The sequence below is a fragment of the Giraffa tippelskirchi genome, chromosome 6, assembly GCF_054371585.1.
Source record: "Giraffa tippelskirchi isolate mGirTip1 chromosome 6, T2T-mGirTip1v1.2.pri, whole genome shotgun sequence".
NCBI classification, from domain to species: domain Eukaryota; kingdom Metazoa; phylum Chordata; class Mammalia; order Artiodactyla; family Giraffidae; genus Giraffa; species Giraffa tippelskirchi.
In genome coordinates this window covers 86,193,622-86,216,144 of record NC_137280.1, presented here as the reverse complement: position 1 = coordinate 86,216,144, position 22,523 = coordinate 86,193,622, and the positions used below count along the sequence as shown (strand labels likewise).

The following is a 22,523-nucleotide window of genomic DNA, read 5'->3' as shown; positions in this document are numbered from 1 at the left end:
CGCTCAGTCGTGTCCGACTCTTTGCGACCCCATGGACTGTAGCCTACCACGCTCCTCCATCCATGGAATTCTCCAGGCACAGTACTGGAGTGGGTTGCCGTTTCCTTCTCCAGAGGATCTTCCTGACCCAAGGATCAAACTTGGGTCCTCCTGCATTGTAGGCAGATGCTTTACCGTCTGAGCCACCAGGGAAGTCCTATCCCATGCCTAGGTATGCACAAAGACTTGAAAATATGTGTTCAAACAAAAACTTCTACATGACTCTCCATAGTGACACTATGCACAATTGCCAAAAGTTGGATATTTGGGAAACAACTCAAGTATCCATTAACAGATGAATGAATAAATAAAATGAAGTATATCCATAACAAGGAATATTATTGGGTCATAAAAAGGAATGAAGCACTGATACATGCTACAACATGAGTGAACTTTGAAAACATTATGCTAAATGAAAGGAACTGGATACAAAAGGTCATATATTGTACAATTCCACGTATATGAAATGTGCAGAATGGGTAAATCCGTAGAGATAGATCCAGGAGCTGGAGGGTGGAGGAGAAAATGGAGAGTGACTGCTACTAGGTATAAAGTTTCTTTTTCAGATGATGAAAATATCTTGGAACTAGTAGAATTGTTGACTGCACAACATTGTGAATGTACTAGATGCATGAACTCGAACACTTTATAATGGTCACAATGGTAAATTTTATGCTGTGTGAATTTTGCCACAAGAAAAAAATGCTATTTTACCATACATTTCTCTTGTTAATCTGGACTTTTCATATGATAATGTATTGTGAACATACTTCCACAACATACAGTCATCATCTTGGGGGTCTTTAGAATCTTTAAGTGTTAAGTGTTCAAGCCACTGTTTATTTTTGTAAACGGCATAATGTTAGAAAATAATTTAGTTTGTTTCACTTTACAAGAATTCTCTTTATGCACCTTGATGACTTGAAATATCACTACCAATCACATATTGAATTACTCTTAATCACATAATTTTGAGTGTAGAAATTTTATTTTTTAGCAATAGATACACATACATTTATGTAGGTGTGGTTAAACACTTTTTATGCAACACATAGGGCCTGATAACTCTACAGACACTGATGTTTTTGGTCCTATTAACAGAGGTAGACCACTGGAAGGAAGAAAGTGATGACACTTCAGCTCCTTCAGGTAAACACTGATTTCATCCTCACACCAGTCTTATGGATCGGAGAAATTAACTCACCTGCTCAAGGTCACTCAATTGATGAGTGGTGGAGTGGGGGTAAATTTTATCAGCTTGGCTTCAGTGGTCATGCTTAACCTTCCAAGAAAGTGAAATGATTTTCAGCGTGTGTTTCAGCTCCAGTTTTGTCATATTACCTGGAGAACCTGTGCAGGCTTACAAGATGAGACTCTTTGATAAGTGGTGTCTAAAATTTTAAATTTAATATTTTTTACAGGGAATTCGTTCACTCATGTAGAAAATAAGATGCTCAATGAAAAATATTGGTCTCCCTATATCCTTTGTTGGATACCAGGCCAGAAGAGGGTGGGTCACTACTGGCTTGTGCTCAGCGGCTTCACCCATAGCCAAAGTCCACCCTCAGCAGGCAGGATCAGCTCTGGTTTCCTGTGTGACTCCTTGTCTGGCGGGACTCGGAAGCACAGCAGGGTGAGCGCCAGGACCACCCTCATCTCGGTCATGGCAAGTCTTTGCCCGATGCAGTTCCTGTGGGTTAGAGTGGGAGCTCTGACTGCACCATCATTCCGGCCTCATTGCACCCAGAATCTGGCCTGCAACCCCCATCCTTGACTGCAGAGGTAGAGGTTAATTGTGCCTGGGATCCCTCCATGGGCTTGAATATTCTCTGAACCTGGCCCCCGCTCCAGTCCTGAACTCAGATCAGCAGACGGGGAAATGGGGGTCTCAGCACACCACACATACCCTCTTTGGGCCCACCACCATTCCCAGACTCTTACCCATTACGTCTGGAGGAGTGGAAGGGGGAGAGCCAGAACTCTATCTTTGTTTTCCCCACTCCTCTGCACCACAGTTATGCCAGGAATCTAAGTCCCAGAACCACCCCCCCATCCCTACCTCAGATGCCCACTACCCTCCTCTGGGCCCCGAAAAGAAGGGACCAAAGGCCAGAGGTGACCTCCCCTTGGTGTTTTCTGGCTTGAAGCAGAAGGGGTCATAGACCTGGGGACAAGACAGGACAGGGCTACTGTGTGGGATCTCCCAGGATGTCCATCCTTAGAGAGGCAGATGAGTGTATAATGGAGGGAGGTGATGTCTTCTATGCAAGTCAGCACTCTTTGCCCTTCCTTGCATCCCCCAAGGGGAGGGGGTCAGCACCTCAGGGTCTGGCCACACAGATGGGTTATGGTGGGTCCAGAAAATATTGATGAAACAGATAACACCTGTGGAAGAAGAGGAGCCAGTCAGGACTAAGTCCAACCTGCTGATGAGTCCCTCTTTCTCACCAGGAACTCCTTCCCTAGTCATTATGGGTACCTTTGGGGATGACCCGGCCATCTGGAAGCACAATATCCTGGGTATAGCAGCAGGAGATGACCATGACTGAGGGATGCAGCCACAGACTCTCCTTGATGCACATGGTCAGGAAGGGCAACTGGGTAAGGTCATCCCTAAGGAAACCATGTGACATCAAGGGAGCAAAAACAGAGACCCTTCAACCCTCTACTGCCTTATAAGATCCCCTCTTCCTATAACAAAATCACAGATGGATCAAATAGCTCCAAACTCATTATGTTGTATACATTAAATATGTACAGCCTTTTCTTTGTCTATCATACTTCAATAAAATGGTTCTTAAAAAGAAAGAAAAGTAGTGCCACAGAAGTACCAGACAAAATTTACTCACATATTTTTAGAAGCCTTTCTGAGAAAAATTACAAAAAGCCAACAATAAAAATATTTACAAAATTGTATAAAATCAAAACATTCTTTGTGGCAAGACTGCAAAATCAAAAGGCAAATGCATAAGAAACAAAAGAAGCAGATTCAATATTTACTTTTATTTGTTATGGCACTAGAGATACTAGCTAATAAAATTAGACAGGGGAAAAAGAGTAATACCATTTGAAACATGGGGGAAAATGTGTCATTTTTTTGCACATAGTGATGTTGTACTTAGAAAAGAAGAGAAATCACTGGAAAAGTTTCATAAACATTGAAGGTAAGATCCAGTAATGGGGCTTAATTCTTTTTTAAAAAAATTTCTTTCTTTTTGTGTGATGATTTAAATTCTTTTTTTTAATTTAAATTCTTAATAGATGATATAGTTAACTTAGTTCAAAGTTGGAACAATGCAGAATATCACCCCTATGGCCCAACAGCACTCATTTCTCCTCACAGTTTGCCTAGTGGTTATTTTTATGTATCCTCCCAGAGGCATTTTTTAAAAAATCTTTTTATTTTGTATTGGGGTATAGCCGTGAACAATGTTGTGATAGTTTCAGGTGTACAGCAAAGGGACTCAGCCATACATATTCATGCATCAATTCCCCTCCCATCCAGGCTACCACATAACATTGAGGAGAGTTCCAGTACAGTAGGTCCTTATGTATTATCCATTTTAAATATGGTAGTGTGTACATGCCTATCTCAAACTCCCTAACTATCCTTTTCCCCCATCTTTCCCCCGGCAACCATAAGTTCATCCTTTAAGTCTGTGAGTCGGTTTTTGTTTTGTAATTAAGTTCACTTGTATAATTTCTTTTTAGATTCCACATATAAAGGATGTTATATATTTCTCCTTCTGTTTGACTTGCTTCACTCAGTATGACAATTTCTAGGTCCATCCATGTTGCTGCAAATGGCATTTTTTACTCATTTTAATGGCTGAGTAATACTCCATTGTATATATCAAAGGTTTTGTTTCATTAAAAACTGTATATATATAGTATAGTGTAGGTATAGTATAAATTATATACTCTATACCATACCTACTGCTCTGTATCTATTTCATGTAATAGCATATCAATGTCTTATCGTACACCCTCTGGGATTTGTGTCATGATATAGCCTTCTTACTGTGGAGCTGTAATATAACTTCCCATAGTTTCCTCTAGAGCCTTTAAGACTCCCTTATTATATATTTTAAATCTTTGATTTGTGTAGATGTTATTTTCTTGCCAGACATGAGAAGCAGGTTGAATTAACTTTTTTTCCATGTAGTTTCCCTGTTGTTTGAAAAGTTTTTATTATTAAGATGATATTTATTTTTCCTGTTGATATGAGACTCCATATTTGGCAGTTACTAAGTTCACTGAGCAAGAAATTGATATCCATAAATTATTAATTTTTCTATTAGAAAAAATAGAAAAGATGATGATATAAAATACATGGATTAAATTTAACAAGAAATGTGAATATCTGTATTCCAAATGAACTTGTAAATGTTTCTCAATCCAGATGGACTATATTATTCACCATAGCAACAAGAGTACCTAAGGGTTTATTTAGCAAAAGCTGCCCAAGATCTCTATGCTAGAATTGCAGACTCTACTAAAAGACCAAGTATTATTTTAATATCCAGAATTGGATATCTGCTGCACACTCTGGGACAGTGTGTTAATATTATGAAGTAATCTATGCTCCACGGGTCAATCATATATCAACCCCCTCCTTTCCTCCTTTCTCTCTCCCTCTCTCTCCCCTTCTGCCTCCATCTCTCCATTTTTGACCAGCTACCTTGTTGACCTTACCTCAAATGCACCCACCTCTCTACTGATCAACTTTCAGGGTCTGAGATAAGGCACTTTTTTTCCACCCTCTACTTTGTCTGTCTTACTCTAAACTGAAGCTCTGCCCAGGTATACAGTGAGTTTCTTGACTATTCCCCCATGAGACTAGGAGATCCTGGTAGGCAAAGACTGGGTCTAGGTTCTCTCTGAGTCTCCAGGACACAAAATGGCTGAGAAGAATTGGAGATGTCATATAACTGAGAAGAGGGAAGAAGTGTGCCAGTGTTTGTTGAATGGGGACTGGATGGAGGAAGATGCAGGTATACCTGGACAGGTGTTGAATGACTTTAATTCCTAAGAGTTCCATGTAAATCCTGGACTAAATACTATGAGAAATTAAGGAGCAGGATATGAGGAAACATTCAGGGAGTGGAGATGTTGGAAAACATGTAATTTCAGAGAGAAAAGTAAGAGTAGAGGGAAATTTCACTTACTGAATATGTGCTAAGTGGTATCATCTACCCTCACACATTGTCACTGATTATCTCAGAAATCCAGGTCTTTCTATCTCAAAAGGCTGCAAACTTCCTCCTACTATACATGCTGTGTACCAGACCTTGTCTCTGGGTCTTCCCCCTAAGAAACAATGACAGAGTCCACAAAAAGATTTTTTCTCTTCCCCAGCCAGGGAGCAGAGCCAGTGAGAGGGACTCAGAAAAACACCATGAGGACTTGCATTCACCATTCAATCTCTTTAGGCTCACGGTCCCTCAGGAGCTGTTGCACCTCCTGCCAGCAATGCTCCTGATGTTCTGGGTACTTTGCAAGGTTGTACAGGATTCAGGAGAGGCTGCTGGGTATGGTGTCATGGCTTGAGGGGTAGCCAGACATGCTTGGGTGGCTGGGCTACTTCAGCACCAGATGGTGAACAGCACCTTAATAGAAAGGACCATGGGGAGGATGGAGAGGCATGGGGGATGGTTCACACACCAAGTCCCTGTAATGGAGGGACCCATGCTCTGCTCTGTAGTCCCACACTGGGACCCTCACTCTCAAACATGAAGGTGTCAGCTTCAGCTCAGATATCTTCATCTGACAATCCTTTCCCATCTTCATCCTGGAGAGAAAGCAAGATCCCCAGATTCACACTAGCTCTGAGGGCCCCTAAGCCTAAACTGAGACAATCTCTGAAACTCCATTATCCATCCAGAAACTCAAGCTCACTCTGAAATCCTAGACCTCCCGTGCACTCTATCACCAGAGGCTCCATCTAGAGATCTCCTCCTTGACCTCCTTGCCTCCTATGCCATCCAAGGTAAAGAGAATCAAAGATTCATAAGAACTTTCATGTTTATACATGATGCAACCTAGGTTACAGGATGATTGAATGACAACTTGCTATGGAAGCTAGAGTTTAAACATTGTCCCAAAGCCATTTGGGACACCAATGACTGATAGTAAATCCAGAGATTCTTTAGTCTCCTGGAGATAAGGGATGGATTAGAAATGTATAGAACCTATAAACTTTGCCTTCTCACTGATAAGGATTTGTTTAAGTTCCAGAACCACCTCTCTCCCCCCTATTTCTCTCTCTTCATCTCTCTCTTCCCTTTCCCCTCACTCTCTAAAGTGAAAGTGAAAGTCGCTCAGTCGTGTCCAACTCTTTGCGACCCCATGGACTATACAGTCCACAGAATTCTCTAGGCAAGAATACTGGAGTGGGTAGCCTTTCCCTTCTCCAGGGTATCTTCTCAACCCAGGGATCGAACCTGGGTCTCCCACGTTGCAGGCAGATTCTTTGCCAGCTGAGCCACAAGGGTGAAGGGTGAAGCCACTAGGGTGAAGGGAAAGGGGAAGAAGGGAAGAAGGAGAAGATATATCAGCTGTCCTATATAAGTTTCAAATTTCAAAATCCAGAGGTACCTGTTCTGTGATGCAACCATGGTTGCATGTACAGGTAAAAGCATCATGGTGCCCTCAAAGGAATCTGGGGATGGGGAACAAGAGCTACAACTCTACTCTGACTACTGTTTCTACTGTGAGAAATAAATGTGCTGCTCTGATCCAGGCTTCCTTCTGTGTGTGTGTGTGTGCGTGTATACACACATACATATATGTGTATATATATGTATGCATGCATGCTCAGTCTCACAGTCATGTTCAACTCTTTGTGACCCCATGCACTGTAGCCCACCAGGCTCCTCTGTCCATGGGATTATCCTGGCAAGAATACTGGAGTGGGTTGCCATTTCCTCCTCCAGGGGATCTTTCTGACCCAGGAATTGAACCCATGCCTCCTGCAGCTCCTGCATTGCAGGTGGATTCTTTACCACTGAGCCATGTGGGAAGCCCATGTATGCATGTATGTGTACATGTATATATACAGTCTACCTCTGTGGTAGACAACTTATTAGCTTGGGAGTAGAGTAAAATCTCAGACCTTCACAGTTTCAGACTTAGCACTCCCCTGCAGACCAGTTTCACCTGGTCATGTCTAAAACTTATCCATGACCCACTTTTTAAAAAATAAATTTATTTATTTTAGTTGGGGGCTAATTACTTTACAATATTGTAGTGGTTTTTGCCATACATTGACATGAATCAGTCATGGGTTTACATGTATTCCCCATCCTGAACCGCCCTCCCACCTCCCTCCCCATCCCATCCCTCTGGGTCATCCCATTGCCCCAGCCCTGAGCATTTGTCTCATGCATCAAACCTGGAATGGTGTTCTGTTTCACATATGATAATATACATGTTTCAATGCTATTGTCCCAGAACGTCCCGCCCTCACCTTCTCCCTCAGAGTCCATAAGACTGTTCCATGCATCTGTGTCTCTTATTCTGTCTCGCATATAGGGTTATCGTTACCATCTTTCAAATTCCATATATATGCATTAGTATACTGTATTGGTGTTTTTCTTTCTGGCTTACTTCACTCTGTATAATGGGCTCCAGTTTCATCCATCTCAATAGAACCAATTCAAATGTATTTTTTTTAATGGCTGAGTAATATTCCATTGTGTATATGTACCACAGCTTCCTTATCCATTCGTCTGCTGATGGACATCTAGGTTGCTTCCATGTCCTGGCTATTGTAAACAGTGCTGTGATGAACATTGGGGTACACGTGTCTCTTTCAATTCTGGTTTCCTCGGTGTGTATGCCCAGCAGTGGGATTGCTGGGTCATATGGCAGTTCTATTCCCAGTTTTTTAAGGAATATCCACACAGTTCTCCATAGTGGCTGTACTAGTTTGCATTCCCACCAACAGTGTAAGAGGGTTCCCTTTTCTCCACACTCTCTCCAGCATTTATTGCTTGTAGACTTGTGGATAGCAGCCATTCTGACTGGTGTGAAATGGTACCTCATTGCGGTTTTGACTTGCATTTCTCTAATAATGAGTGATGTTGAGCATCTTTTCATGTGTTTGTTAGCCATCTGTATGTCTTCTTTGGAGAAATGTCTGTTTAGTTCTTTGGCCCATTTTTTGATTGGGTTGTTTATTTTTCTGGAATTCAGCTGTAGGAGTTGCTTGTATATTTTTGAGATTAATTGTTTGTCTGTTGTTTCGTTTGCTATTATTTTCTCCCATTCTGAAGGCTGTCTTTTCACCTTGCTTATAGTTTCCTTTGTTGTGCAAAAGCTTTTAATTTTAATTAGGTCCAATTTGTTTATTTTTGCTTTTACTTCCAATATTCTGGGAGGTGGGCCCATGACCCATTTTTCCCTTTCTCAAGCACCTCCTGTGGCTCCCCAGTACCCTATGAGCCCATCCAAGATCTCTGACCAGATCAAAGTCCATTCTGCCTCCTGAACTCAGATCCCACAGCAGCCTACCTTGGTCAGCAGGAGCACATCAATGAAGTCCAAAGTCTTGGTCTTCACCTTGACCTTGAGGAAGTCATCAATACTCTCACTGAGGAGGGGCTGGTGCTGCTCCTGGATGACGGCATCTGTGAAGTTGTGCACCAGGTGGCAGGCCCTGCGGAAGCGCCGCCCGTCTGGGGTGAGGAAGTACAGGAAGTCCACAAGCACACTGAGCTCCAAGATGGCGGCGATATATTCACTGGGCTTCCTGATGGGTGAGAGCATGAAGGGAGGCAACAACTTAAAACATTGGAAGCCCAGAAGCTGGGGGCTATCCCCCTTCATGAAACTGAGGCTCCAAGAACAGATGGTTCACAGATACAGTGTGGGGATGAGCCAGGAGATGTGACTCTTTAGACTCTTCTCAACCCACATCCCATCTCCGTGAGCTGCCTCCATGCCCCAGACACCCAGAGCACAGCTTAGACATCAGGCTTCTCTCCTTTCTCTCACCAAGTATCTGTCCCCTACTCCTTCCCCAAACTGTCCACTCGGCTCAGACCTTATCCTCTCCCAGCTGGTCAATATTGCCTTCCCTAGTCTCCTTACATCCAGTTGTCAACATCATCCAGTGTCTACACTGTGGTCAGTCTTCTCTCCAGTCAGATGTCCAAGCTCAGCTTTGACCTCAACCCTCATCTGCTCATACACCTTCCATGGCTCTTAGGAAACCTCAGATATAGTTCATATCCTCTGTCTGACTTCAGAATGTCCTTAAGACATTTCGTCCACCTTATACCCATACCCAAATTGTCTCCTTACTGTTGCACATACTTTGCTCATTCTAACCTCCTAACATTTATCAAACAGTTCTGCCTACCTGTAAGGTTTGCTGTTTCTCTTTCCCCTTTCCTGTCTTTCAATGTCCAGTTTGACCCATCTCCTCCAGGAAGGCCTTTCTGATTGTCCACCTCAATCTCACTCATTTACTCCTTTGGTTCTAGGGCTCATATCCCCAGGCCCTGGGCCAAGCACTCACTCCTGGCAATTACTGTCAAAACTGAAGACGCCTTTCTTCAGACTGTCCAGGGTCATGAGGCTGATGTGTTCAAACATGTCCAGATGAATGTCGCCCTTTTTAATCAGGTGCTGTCACTTGGGCTAGACAGAGAAGGGGACCTTGCTGAGGTTGGAAACTTCCTCCTCCCTAACCCCAAACATCAAGACGCGCTCCCCAGACCCTGCCTCCTGGTCCTAAGCACCAATCTTCACAGATGACCAGGCTTGACTGGAAGTGGAAGTTGTCACATTAAGGCATGAAGTCCCCACGCCTGGGAGTCAGGAGACCTGCTATTAATATAACTTTGGTTCCTCCCACTACATTTTGTGAACTGTTGGTCAGCTTAGTGCATAAAGTAACTGCACAGCAAATGTCAGACCTCATCATCTTCATTGCTAGAAATTGATGAGGGAAAGGCCCCTATGTTGAGAGAGGTAATCCTCCATGGGTCCTGTGTACATTTGTACTTTTTGGCTTCGTATGCCAAAAAAAAAAAAAAAAGCAAGACTCTGATATTCTTTACCTGGGCCATTTCTCAGAGTTTTAGGAAACAACCTTGAGGAGTGACGTAATGTCTCCTGGACAGGTATTAGGGGCAATTGCTTCTAATTGCTGTAAAAGTCACAGAGTCTTTTAATCTCCCCCCAACCCCACCATAATACAATAGCAGGCATGCTGCTGCTGCTGCTGCTAAGTCGCTTCAGTCGTGTCCGACTCTGTGCGACCCCATAGACGACAGCTCACCAGGCTCCGCCGTCCCTAGGATTCTCCAGGCAAGAATACTGGAGTGGGTTGCCATTTCCTTCTCCAGTGCATGAAAGGGAAAAGTGAAAGTGAAGTCGCTCAGTCGTGTCCGACTCTTAGCGACCCCATGGACTGTAGCCTACCAGGCTCCTCCGTCCATGAGATTTTCCAGGCAAGAGGACTGGAGTGGGGATAGCAGGCATACACATCAGCATACTACATGAGCAGGCATATATCAAAGCCCATCTGTGTCACTCGCATGAGATTTAGTGACTTGGAAGAAGAATGCAAACCAACAAGAAGCACATGTTGTTTGCCTTTTGAGGGTAATAAATTGTCCTTTTTCTCTCACCCAGGAGTTTCATGTCTCCTGGCAGAATCCATGAAACAGTAACAAGCTCTCTTGTCAGCTTGCAGGTATGGAAAAAATCCCAGGCACTTCACAAAAGCCTGACCTCCAGTTCTTCATTCCCACATGTATATCCAAACCCTTTGCAGTGTAATTTTTCAGTAACTTCTCTTAGGAGGTGGGGACCTCTTTCACTATCCTTTGATTCTGAGCTGGTTTTGGACCTGCTTTGGCCATCACCATAGACTGGTGAAAATGATGAAGTGGTCATCCCAAACCTAGACCCCAAGGAGAATTGCAGCTTCCTTTCAGTCTGTTGGAACCTTGCTTCTGACATGTGAGCAAGCCTGAGATGCCTTCTAAAGGGAGAGAATCACATGAAAGGAGATCCAATTGTCACAGCTGATGTCATCAGAGATCAACCTGCAGTCAGCCAAGCCACAAAGGTAAGAGAGGACTGACCTCAGATCAGTAAGTCTTCCTATCTGACCTCCAGCTGACCACCTGATCACCCCCGCTGATCACAGAAACATGAGTGGCCCCATCCATGTCCAGAAGAACCAGCTTACTGACTCACAAACTTGTCAATACTAAGCACTTATTGTTTTCAAGTGATTTGTTACTCTGGAATAATGACTACATGATATTCTTCATTATCATCAACCATGTCTCAAGATTTCAAGCCTTCTGTGAGGGAAACATAGAAACTAACACCTTCTGAGCACCTACTATATGCCAGGAATATGACTCCATTACATCATCTTGGCCATCCTACAAAGTAGGGATCACATAATCCTCATTTTTCAATTGTGGAAACCAAGGCTCAGAAAGAAAGAGCCATGGCCTTAAAGTCACCCACAAGAGTCAGATTCCAGACAAGATGTTGTTGAGTCCCCATTATCCCCAAGACTCCAGCTGGAACCCTGGGTTCAAGAGACTCACATGCATGATGTCTGTGCTCCTAGTGAAAATCTTCATATAGGGCTTCAGGATGTTGAAGTGGAAGGCGGGCATCAGCATGCGATGGTGCCTGCTCCACTTGTCACCAGCACTCAGCAGGAGCCCATCCCCTAGCAGAGACAGCCAAGGGGAGTGGGCAAAGGAAGACAATCCCCTGGGTCCCCAGGGTTGTCCCCAACCCCCTTCGCTCACAATTACTCACCCAGCCAGGGCTTCAGAGTGTTGTAGAAAAACATGTCCTTCGGTGTGATGGCAGCTGATATGAATGAAGACAATCAACGGCCAGAGAGAAGGGGAGGGGAGGGAATTTTGGTGCAGATTGGAGGCTCCCAGCCAGGAATCTGCATTCCCTCTCCGAGCCCAGCATGGCAGGAATGGGGTTAAGAGCGCGGGAAGCTAGAAGGAGGGGTAATGGGAGGAGGGAGGACCAGACTAGGCTGCAGGACAGAATAAAGCAAAGGCAGAGCCCACAGATACCACCTTATGAGCTTAGACACATCCCATCATGACACAATATGGCCTAACATGACTGGACATGGCTCCTAGATTGTCCTACATATTCTGAACACCCAACCACAGCCAAGAACTTTATGGAACACCTTTACAGGTAGCTAGGACACCACATCTGCCCCTGCACTCTTACCCCTCCTGAGATATCTGCCCCAAGTGTTAACATGTCCTAATAAGGCCACACCATGAATGACACAACCTGACGTGACACACAGCTCGGCCATGGACCTGAAGACAATCTGACCTGACCTCAGTGTGACCCAGATGGACTCCAGACAGGACCCCAAAACACTGATGTCACAGATCTGAACCAGGTGTGACCCAGGCTTACCCTAAAACCTGCAGCAGACAAGACTCACATAAGGTCTTGGGCATTTCTCAGAGTGACCCTGAGTCCCTGATCTCTGACAAACCCCAAATGTGGCCCAGGAGTGACCAAGTGGAGAACCAGACAGTCTCTAACAGCATCTCAGACAAGAACCAGAGAGACTCGAAGATGCTGCAAATGTCCTTGGCCACAGCTGAGCTCCAGACATGACTGAGAACATCTCTGACTGAGCCCAGGTGTAAATGTATACCAGGTATCAATAGGTCTAACATACACCAGCTGTAGCCAGAGTCCAGGTAGAAATTAAAGGTGACCAGATATGGCCACACAGCAGAAATTGCACAGACATTTCACAGAAGTCGGGCAGGTGGGAGTCCAGGTGAGAGAGAGGCAGTGGCATCTTTTCCATGCCCCCTTTGCCTGAATCCTGGTCACCTGCCCAACTAGAGGCAACACAGAGACCATGGCAATGGGCAAGCTATGGCCAGGGAGGCGTCTACCTGGAGCAAAGAGCACAGGCTTGATGCAGGTGGGGTGGAAGATGTGGATGACCGCATGCCAGGGCCCCACCCACCAGCAGCACACATCCCCATAGGTGCTGGCCAGGCCCTATGTGTACAGACCTTCCTCCCAGCTCTGAATCTGGAGAGGAACAAATAGGATCCAATTCACACTCTTCTAGTTTGCCACAGTCAAAGACTTACAAGGGCAGTGATTCACCCCTGTACCTAAGAATCACCTCCAGCAGCTGCTCCTCTGTCTTCAACCTCCTGCTGTGCTCCCTCCCTTTATCCTCCATACATGATATTTTGGGTCCCTTGGTAACAGGGATAGGAAGGGTCTTTCCCTGTTTGGATCCCAAATGTTCACCTGATATCTCTTCCATCTCTATATTCTAGATGAGGAAACTGAGGGTCTGGATGATGAAGTCACTTATCCACATTCTCTCAGACAGTAAACCTGAGACACCAGCCCAGGACTGTCTGAATCCAGAGCCTGAGTTCTTAGTTATCCAACTTCCGTGGGCCTGAAAATGCCATCTCAGAGAACCTTATGCCTGCCAAGACTGGACACTCAGAATCTCAGGGACACAGGATTCGGTTCTATGACCCAGGTGAGGAAAATTAAAGGGAATCTTGAATTTTTTCCTGGAAATGTTGTGAATGAGCTCACTTTTGCATAGAGGTTAAGCTTTCAGGGATGCACGTATACCAGGGTGGGGGTGAAGCATCACAGAACTAAATGATGGAGACAGATTTCTTTCTTTCTTTCTTTGGCCATGCTATGCAGCGTGTGGGATCTTTGTTCCCAACCAGGAATCAAACTCGTGCCCCTTGCACTGGAAGCATGGAGGCTTAACCAGTGGACTGCCAGAGATGTCCCCGAGGACAGATTTCTGATGACACTGTTTAAGACCTGGAAACATCCCTTCTTAGAATATACAGTCAGTTGATTCTCTTTCTTTGTGTAGATCACACAAGGTTGAGTTTCCACCACTAACAGCTAAAGGAGACTTCAGCAGCCAGAGAGAGCCACGACCCTTCTCAGAATCACTCAGCATTCTGGTGTTGGAACCCAGATCTCTATCAAAAGCTTCCCATTCCCCTGCTGCCTGGTCTGTCTCAGATGGGAGGGGCAAAGGGCAAGGGAAGGGAGACAGGGTGGGGTAGAGTCTCCTCAGGGAGATTCCTGGGGCCTGGAGAAGGAGAGCACTGAACTAGAGTGGCTGAGCCACAGGATAGGGTAAAAGAAATGGACCCACCAGAGAAGTGAATGTCATGGAAGTAGCAACCCAAATCCTGCACCAGCTAGAAGCCTTCATTGCTCTGGGTCTGGGGATGAGTGGGACTGAGGGATGGTCCGGCATGGGCCTGGAATGCTGTGGATGCCCACTGCATCACTCTACCCCCTGCTTTAAAACGTGTCTGCTCATTGTTTCAGACCCAGTTCCAGTACCTCCTCCTCCAGGAAGCCTTCCAGCATGCCCCAGCAGAGAACCTAGCAAGATTCTCTCTTGGTTGCCATAGCCTCTCTCCCTCTGGCCAATTCCTGCCTACACCAGGTCAGGGATCTCTCTGTCCAGATGTATGTCCTCAAGATTGGGGGTGTCCTTTACTCAGGAAAACGAGGTGGGTGTAGATGGTAGTAAGAGGAGGGAGGAGGCAGTGAGATGGGGGTTGGTGAACACAGGAAAGAAAGAGAAGAGAGAGGAGAGAGAAGTGGTTGAGAGAGAAGAGGGGAGGAGGGGCCAGCATCCAGTAGGGGCCACAGAGAAGGTTGGCAGGGAGGGGCTGGAATCTCTCAAAAGTGTGATAGCACTCAGCACCACAAGTGCTGCGTGGATACCTGAGGCATTGGCGATGCTCCAGATCATGTCAGGGTGGCAGAAAATGATGGTGGAGGTTATGGGACCTAGCCAGATCATAAACCCCTGGGGATAGTTGGCTACCAGCTGACTGAAGTTCTTTACACCCTGCTCCGTGGGTAGGAACTGCAAGCAAAGTAAGGGCCATCACTTTCCAGAAGGAGTCTGCAGTAGACAGTGGACAGTGTGTCAGATTCTGCACAAATGGAGGGAATCTCTGCTTCCTCCTTCCTTCTGAGGGAGGGAGGGTCCTGGAGCATCTCCAAGTCCCAAGGGTCTATCCCAGGGAACAGGGAGAAGACAGGCTCGCTGCCTACAGGGAGGCTGACCTTGGATTGAGAAGACAAATCTTTCTTGTCCTAGGAGTGGTCCCAGCCCCTGGGGTGGCCACAGGAGGAGATCCCCTTTGGAGAGGTTTGTGAGTTCAGGGTGGCCTCAGGACATTTCTCTGGGTTTTGTTTCCACATTCTTTCATGTTCTGGCCTGTCCACATGATCTCTGGTTCCTTGCATGGTAAAAGGTCTGCAGACCTGGGACCTTCCAGGCCTGGCAGATCCCAAGGGACAGACATGAACTTTACCTATCAATCAGGAGAACAACTCTGGTCTATAGACCATCTCTATTGGGCTGGCTCTGTGCAGAGTGAATCCTGTCTATCTCTCAACCTAAGATCACACTCCTCAATTTTTGCATTTACAAGTGAAGAAACAGAAGCCATATCCTCCCAAATGGGAAGAAGTTACTACCATGTGAAGCATTCCTCTCCCTCAGGATGCCCCATTCAAGCCTTACAAATACCCTCAGGTGCTCTAGGCAGGTGTACACAAGTCATTTTCACCTTTGTGATTTGTTCCCCTCTCCCCAAGGACCCTGAGATGAGGATTAAAAGCTTTAGATGAGATTGGTCCAGAGAGGGAGAGTGACTCAGCCAAGGTCACATAGCAAGAGGGGCTGCAGGAAGGAAAAGGGACCAAAACTACACCACATAGCCAAGCCCTTGGAGGGGAGGGCAGTTCAGTTCAGTTCAGTCACTCAGTCGTGTCTGAACTTTGCGACCCCGTGAGCTGCAGCACACCAAGCCTCCCTGTCCAACATCAACTCCCAGAGCCCACCCAAACTCATGTCCATTGAATCAGTGATGTCATCCAACCATCTCATCCTCTGTCATCCCCTTCTCCTCCTGCCTTCAATCTTTCCCAGCATCAGAGTCTTTTCAAATGATGCTCTTCGCATCAGGTGGCCAAAGTATTGGAATTTCAGCTTCAACATCAGACTTTCCAAAGAACACCCAGGACTGATCTCCTTTAGGATGGATTGATTGGATCTCCTTGAAGTCCAAGGGACTCTCAAGAGTCTTCTCCAACACCACAGTTCAAAAGCATCAATTTTTTGGTGTTCAGCTTTCTTTGTAGTCCAACTCTCACATTCATACATGACTACTGGAAAAACCATAGCCTTGACTAGAAGGACCTTTGTTGGCAAAGTAATGTCTCTGCTTTTTAATGTGCTGTCTAGGTTGGTCATAACCTTCCTTCTAAGGAGTAAGTGTCTTTTAATTTCATGGCTACAATCACTGTCTGCAGTGATTTTGGAGCCCCCCAAAATAAAGTCTCTCACTATTTCCACTGTTTCCCCATCTATTTGCCATGAAGTGATGGGACCAGATGCCATGATCTTAGTTTTCTGAATGTTGAGCTTTAAGCCAACTTTTTCACTCTCCTCTTTCCCTTTCATCAAGAGGCTCTTTAGTTCTTTGTTGCTTTCTGCCATAAGGGTGGTGTTATCTGCATATCTGAGGTTATTAACATATTTCTCCCAGCAATCTTGATTCCAACTTGTCTTCCTCCAGCCCAGCATTTCTCATGATGTACTCTGCATATAAGTTAAATAAGCAGGGTGACAATATACAGCCTTGATATACTCCTTTTCCTATTTGGAACCAGTCTGTTGTTCCATATCCAGTTCTAATTGTTACTTCCTGACCTGCATACAAGTTTTTCAAGAGGCAGGTCAGGTGGTCTGGTATTCCCATCTCTTCCAGAATTTTCCACAGTTTATTGTGATCCACACAGTCAAAGGCTTTGGCATAGTCAATAAAGCAGAAATAGATGTTTTTCTGGAACTCTCTTGTTTTTTCGATGATCCAGCAGATGTTGGCAATTTGATCTCTGGTTCCTCTGTCTTTTCTAAAACCAGCTTGAACATCTGGAAGCTCACGGTTCACATATTGCTGAAGCCTGGCTTGGAGAATTTTGAGCATTACTTTACTAGAACGTGAGATGAGTGCAATTGTGCGGTAGTTTGAGCATTCTTTGACATATCCTTCCTTTGGGATTGGAATGAAAACTGATCTTTTCCAGTCCTGCTGAGTTTTCCAAATTTGCTGACATATTGAGTGCAGCACTTTCACAGCACCATCTTTTAGGATTTGAAATAGCTCAACTGGAATTCCATCACCTCCACTAGCTTTGTTCGTAGTGATGCTTCCTAAGGCCCACTTGACTTCACATTCCAGGATGTCTGGCTCTAGGTGAGTGGTCACATCATCGTGATTAACTGGGGAGGGCAGAACTACAGTAACTTGGTAACATTTCTGCTGCCTCCAGGCTTGCTGAGACCATTTCAAGACCTCAGGAATTCTTTTAATGTTTGCTTATCTGTAAAGCTTTTGATTTCTCCATCAAATCTGAATGATACCTTTGATGGGTAGAGTAATCTTAGTTGTAGGTTTTTTCCTTTCCTTCAGTTCAGTCTCTCAGTTGTGTCTGACTCTTTACAACCCCATGGGTTGTAGCATGTCAGGTTTCCCTGTCCAACACCAACTCCTGGAGCTTACTCAAACTCATGTCCATTGAGTTGGTGATGCCATCCAACAACCTCATCCTTTGTCGTCCCCTTCTCCTCCTGCCTTCAATCTTTCCCAGTATCAGAGTCTTTCCCAATGAGTCATTTCTTTGCATCAGGTGGCCAAAGTATTGGAGTTCCAGCTTCAGCATCAGTCCTTCCAATGAATATTCATGACTGGTTTCCTTTAGGATTGACTGGTTGGATCTCCCTGCAGTCCAAGGGACTCCCAAGAGTCTTCTCCAACACCACAGTTCAAAAGCATCAATCTTCGATGCTCAGCTTTATTTACAGTTCAACTCTCACATCTATACATGACTATTGGAAAAACCATAGCTTTGACTATATGGAACTTTGTTGGCAAAGTAATGTCTCTGCTTTTTAATGTGTTGTCTAGGTTGGTCATAGCTTTTCTTCCAAGGAGCAAGCATCTTTTAATTTCATGGCTGCAGTCACCATCCACAGCCCAAGAAAATAAAGTCTTTCACTGTTTCAACTGTTTCCCCATCTATTTGCCATGAAGTGATGGGACCGGATGCCATGATCTTCATATTTTGAATGTTGAGTTTGAATGTTAAGTCAGGTTTTCCACTCTCCTCTTTCACCTTTATCAAGAGGCTCTTTAATTCCTCTTCGCTTTCTGCCATAAGGGTGGTGTCATCTGTATATCTGAAGTTGTTGATATTTCTCCTGGAAATCTTGATTCCAGTTTGTGCTTCATCCAGTCTGGCATTTTGCATGGTGCTCTGTGTATAAGTTAAAAAAGCAAGGTGACAATATACAACCTTGACATAGTCTTTTCCCAATTTTGAACCAGTTCATTTTTCTATGTCCAGTTCTAACTGTTGCTTCTTGACCTGCATACGGTTTTTCAGGAGGCAGGTCAGGTAGTCTGGTATTCCCATCTCTTTAAGAATTTCCCACAGTTTGTTGTGATCTACACAGTCAAAGGCTTTTGCATGGTCAATGAAGCCCAGGAAGATTTTGGCCACCTATATACAGACTGGTGGATTCCCTGGTAGCTCAGTTAGTAAAGAATCTGCCTGCAATGCAGAAGACCCAAGTTCGATCCCTGGGTCAGGAAGATCCCCTGGAGAAGGGCATGGCAACCTACTCCAGTATTCTTGCCTGGAGATTTCCACGGACAGAGGATCCTGGTGGGCTATACAGTCCATGGGGTCACAAAGAGTCGGACACAACTGAGCGACTAACACTTTCACATACAGACTGGGTGAGTGGCCCATTGGAACATCTTGAGAGGAGAGAGGGGAATAATTAAGAGGAGGGAACCCAGGAAGGGGAGAGGTCTACCCTTGTAGTCCTACCCCTGTAGGTGGGAATGGAGAGGTGATAGCTAACTCCTGGGGGAAACTGTAACCCAGAGTGAAAAGACACATGAAATGGGCCACGTGCAGAACATGAAATGGACCACATGCAGAGCAGACCCTGGATAGCACCCTTAAGGAGGTCTCAAGGCCACCATGGAGACGGGAGAGGCCAGAGGACCAGGATCTGTGCAGCCCAGTCGCAGAGATGCATTAATGTGTGCAAAGCAGGAAAGAAATGGACTCCAGAGCAGGCTAGGGCTGGAAGGACAGGATGTGGGAAAGGTCTCAATGGCAGAGTGGAGGAATAAATGAGTGAGGGAAGAGGATCTTCTAGGTCTCCCTGGCTTCTTTGCTGTTCTAGATCCCAGCCCAAACCTGATCTCCATTTTTGACCCTCAGGAAGTCCATCCACCCTGATCCCCAAGACCCATCCTGCTGCCCATACTCACCAGGCCCAGATGACCAAAGAATCAGTTCAGTTTTGGGGGCTGCAAGAAACACTAGAGGTGGCAAGTGTTGTTGTAGAAGGCATGGATCCAGGCCAGGACGTGAGCCAGGATCCAGGAGGCCCCGATCATCATCAGTAGCAGCCACAGGGAGGCATCCACCAGCCTGAGTCCCAACCAGGACAGGCTCAGCTCCCGCTTCCTGTGGTCAGATGGGGTGAAGGGTGAGCACCTGAAGATTAAGGAAGAGGCAGTGATGGGCTGTGAGGCAGAGACAAATAGATGGAGAGGAGCAAGGGAATGAGGGGCAGGGATGGAGCATGCTGGGGACGGGCAAAAAGGGCTCAGACAGGGGCTGGGAGAAGGAAGGGGAACCAGGGAAATTCAAAGGAAGAGGGGGAGACAGACAGTTAGTTACCCACTGGTATCCACTCATCTCCCAGGCCAGCTCATTTCCTGGAGCCACCCTGCTCTGGGCAGCTGCCTTCCCCACCTCATACCAGGACACCCCAGTGCCTTGACTCCCAGGCTGGCACCTGTTAGGAGCAGCTTCCCCACACAACTTCTTATCCCCTCCTCCTGTGAAGATTTTATCTGGCCCCTGACCTAGAGGGATCTGCCAGGGTCCAGGTTAAGCCAGCCAATCCCTGAAGCCTGCTTACCTCCCCCTTACCTGGCAGCTACCCAAGTGGAAGGTGAAGAGAAGGAGGTTGCAGTGTTATTGAGAGTTTAGGATCACACACTGTGGACACTGGAATCTCAGGATTCATCATCTTCCATATGGGCAAGTTGGGGTGTGGGCAAAGATGACTCTGGGCTTCCAAGGCAAGGGTGCAGCAAGTCAAAGCATAAACATTCAGATATCAGGTGGGAAGGGCTGACCCAGCATTGTCCCAAAACATCTCTAGGTCTCCTCTCCATCCATGGGCTAGGAGGGATTCATGCATCAGCTCTCAGCACAGAATCAAGAAGTTCAGAGACATGCTTCACACATGCCTCACAGCATGGCAGGTTTTCAAGTCCTTCCTCCAAGCATCTCGGGGCCGGGGTTGAGACATGACTGCTGGAAGCAAGAACAGAGAAACCAGCCTGGCTGGGGATTACTTCCATCAGACTCAGGGGATAAAGTGTCCTCAGCCAGAAGTGGGCACCTGAAGACATGAAGTGGAAGCCTGCGAGTAGCTGAGAAAGCGGTGTCCATACAAGGGAACATGGAGCTTCGGGGTTCTGAGTGGGCAGCCTCATTCTGACTGTGGATTGTGCCCACCATCTCTGGGATCAGTCTTTCCATCTGACCAATGGGATGCTGGACAAGAGCTGGGGGGTGGGACCAAGGTGGGTTCCAGAATAAAATGGGAAGGATCAGGATCCCCCAAAAAGATGAAATCAAGGGAAAGGGCTGACTACTAACGTTCATGCTAGTGTGTGCCATTACTCCTCATATAGTAAGCTGACTGTGGGCAGAAAACTGTGTGCAAAGAGTGTCTGTGTGCTGAGTACTTCAAAAGACATGCCTAAAATGTGTGAAAAATTCTACACTGAGCATGCCTACATGGTGCCAGATGCTCTAGGTAAAGTTCATCTACTGTGTGCCAAGGACTCTGCATCAATCCTGTCTGCTGTATGCCAGGTGTTGTACATAAAGCGTGTCTACTGTGTGCTGAGTCATCTATGGAAAGCACACCTACTCTGTGCTGAATGCTCTATGCCTACTGTGTGTCAGGTGCCCTGCATAAAGCATACCAGCTGTGTGTCACCTGCTCTACATAAAATCAACCTACTCTGTGCAAAGTACTTTAGATAAAGTATGCCAACTCTTGGAGAAGGCAATGGTACCCCACTCCAGTACTCTTGCCTGGAAAATCCCATGGACGGAGGAGCCTGGTGGACTATAGTCCATGGGGTCGCTAAGAGTTAGATACGACTGAGCAACTTCACTTTCACTTTTCCCTTTCATGCACTGGAGAAGGAAATGGCAACCCACTCCATTATTCTTGCCTGGAGAATCCCAGGGACTGCGGAGCCTGGTGGGCTGCTGTCTATGGGGTCGCACAGAGTCGGACACGACTGAAGCGACTTAGCAGCAGAAGCAGCAGCAGCAGCAGCAGCAGCAGCATGCCAACTCTATGCTAGATACTCTACATAAAGTGTGCCTGCTATATGCTGGGTACTCTAAACAAAACCTGTATATCATATCCAGTGTGTTCTACATAAAGCATGCCTACTGAGTGCCTCACATACTATGAAAAGAACATGTGCTTTGTGCTGGGCACTCTAAAAGAATCATGTCTATTGTGTGCAAGGTACTGTACATAAAATGCTCTCTCTGTGAATCAGGTGCTCTACATAAAGTACACCCACTGTGTGCGGGATGTTCTGCCAGCAAGACAACATTATCTTCCCCTCAGGGCTCTGGGCCAGCACCCTGGGATCAGGCAGAGGGACCCAGGTGATGGCAAGTGGGGAGATAACTGTTTTACGGAAGAGCAAACTGAGGCTCAAAGAGGGCAAGCCTCTAGCCTAAGTTGCAGAGCTGGAAAGAGCCCAGGTCTGTTGTACCACCAAACCTAAGCCTTTTCCCTTCCCATGCTGCTCCACCACCATTCATAAGGGACAATGAACTGTTAATTCAGGGATATTTATTAATGTTAGTTGCTCAGTCATCTCTGACTCTCCATGACGCCAAGGACTGTAGCCTGCCAGGCTCCTTTGTCCTTGGGACTCTCCAGGCAAAAACACTGGAGTGGATAGTCACCTTCCTCTCCAGAGGATCCCACCTCATCCAGGGTCATTTATAATGGTCGAATCTCAGGCAATTTGGAGACCCAAGTGGGGAGATATCTTCAGGTCCTTGTATCATCATGTGGATCATCTTCTCACACCCAGGATGCACCACGCAGTGGATCTGGTGCTCCTCTCCTGGTCCTTCCTTGATTTTGTCCAGAACTGACATGTGGGAGAGAACTTGATGGATGGGGCTCTTGGCAGAGCTACTGGTCAGGAGAGGGGGGAAAGTAAGTCCCTATAGGATGCTGAGGAGACTCCAAACCTCTCTCTCTTCAACAT

General features: G+C 46.0%; 1 pseudogene; it reads right to left on the bottom strand.

The window, feature by feature from the left end:
- Positions 1 to 1,557: 1,557 nt before the first annotated feature.
- Positions 1,558 to 22,410, bottom strand: LOC145510807 (cytochrome P450 4F2-like; annotated as a pseudogene).
- Between the last annotated feature and the right edge of the window lie 113 nt (positions 22,411 to 22,523).